The sequence below is a fragment of the Mizuhopecten yessoensis genome, unplaced genomic scaffold, assembly GCF_002113885.1.
Source record: "Mizuhopecten yessoensis strain PY_sf001 unplaced genomic scaffold, ASM211388v2 scaffold8777, whole genome shotgun sequence".
Taxonomy (NCBI): domain Eukaryota; kingdom Metazoa; phylum Mollusca; class Bivalvia; order Pectinida; family Pectinidae; genus Mizuhopecten; species Mizuhopecten yessoensis.
The window spans coordinates 293,439-295,637 of NW_018407716.1; positions in this window are offsets into that span (position 1 = coordinate 293,439).

Sequence of the window (2,199 nt, forward strand, 5' to 3'; positions counted from 1 at the left end):
ACTTACATGACATTTAGTTTTTATTACTTCCCATGTAACTGTCATGTTGTAAGACATTTAGTTTTTACCTCCTAGGTAACTGTCATGCTGTAAGACTTACATGACATTTAGTTTTTACCTCCTAGGTAACTGTCATGTTGTAAGACTTACATGACATTTAGTTTTTACTTCCCAGGTTACTGTCATGTTGTAAGACTTACATGACATTGAGTTTTTACCTCCCAGGTAACTGTCGTGTTGTAAGACTTATATGACATTAAGTTTTACCTCCTAGGTAACTGTCATGTTGTAAGACATTAAGTTTTTACCTCCCAGGTAACTGTCATGTTGTAAGACTTACATGACATTTAGTTTTTACCTCCTAGGTAATTGTCATTTTGTAAGACTTACATGACATTTAGTTTTTACCTCCCAGGTAACTGTCGTGTTGTAAGACTTACATGACATTTAGTTTTTACCTCCCAGGTAACTGTCGTGTTGTAAGACTTACATGACATTTAGTTTTTACCTCCTAGGTAACTGTCGTGTTGTAAGACTTACATGACATTTAGTTTTTACCTCCTAGGTAACTGTCATGTTGTAAGATATTTAGTGTTTACTTCACAGTTGACTGCAGTGTTGTCATTATCATGTTAAAATCTAGGGTCATAACATAAGTTTTGGTATTCCTTAGTTTTCATAATTAGTATAAAGTTGTAGTGCAACATAAAATACTTCATCTTCAGTTAAATATACAGGGTATATATAGCAATATGAGAAATGCCACTAATTGTTTGTATCAAAATGTACTTTTTAAGTTACTTCTGTAACCCAGTGTTTGCACAGTTGTAATAATAAAACCTAATCTGTCTCATAATCATCCAGATAAGGATAACATATATACCTGTACAGACTCGACATATTTCACTCAATTTAGATCAAGTTTTAAACTTAAAAAAAGGGTCTTTGCCATTTTTTAAATTTTTTATTTTAACTAAAGAAAGCTTGATTAAACTGGTAAACATAGGTCACATTTTCTGGAATTTCTTTCTATCACAATTTTATGACTTATCCAGTAAACACCATTGTTTTACAAACTGCATGTCAGGTTGTATTATGAATTTTATTAGAGGTGATAGTTTTGTGATTGATGTGCAAAATTCACACGGTTATTTTTACAGCTCCATACCCAAATATAATTGATAATAATTCAAATGGTATTATTTGACGGTGATTAATTCTGTGTGTTAATGAAACTAACAACTTGTAAAATTCAAGCAGTCCAAGTCACATTACACTATTGGTGATTTTGACAAATCAAATTGATGGAAGGTGTTGATCCACCATTTAACCAACACTTACACCATTTAGTGGATGACCTTGGATTTGATAAATAGTGGAAAGTCCTAATGAGACTCAAGGTACCCTAAACATGATTGATCAGTACCCGAAGCAAAACAAGCTTCAAAATCTTGTCTGTGTCATCAGTTCCTGTTTTATGACCAAATGATCAAGGAAAAAATAGCCATGTCAAATTGTCATATGCAATTAATCAATAGACCAGAATATCAGGTACCGTTAGAACTGTTTTAAACTGATAAATTATTGATTTTTTTCCCTTTTTTTAACGCAATTTCCAGTTAGCATGGGAAAAGTTGTTTTGTTAATTAATAAGGTGCAAGTTTTAATTTTATGATATTTAAGATTGTGATATATTTAATGCTCTGCATGCAAATGGTATTATTGTATTTATTTCAGTTTCACTCCTTAGCTAAGGAGAGCAGCCATGGTGATCTAACTTTATCTGTGTACAGTTAGTAACCATAGTGATATTTCACTGAGTAGCTAGGATAAGCAACCATGGTGATCTTACTTTCACTGTGAAGCAACAGTTAATAACCATGGTGATTTGACTTACACTGTGTAGCTACAGTTAATAACCATGGTGATTTGACTTACACTGTGTACGTTGATCTGACTTTCTCTGTGTAGCTAGGATTAGTTACCATGGTGATCTGACTTTCACTGTGAAGCAACAGTTAATAACCATGGTGATTTGACTTTCACTGTGTAGCTACAGTTAATAACCATGGTGATTTGACTTTCACTGTGTAGCTACAGTTAATAACCATGGTGATATGACTTTCACTGTGTAGCTACAGTTAATAACCATGGTGATATGACTTTCACTGTGTAGCTACAGTTAATAACCATGGTGAT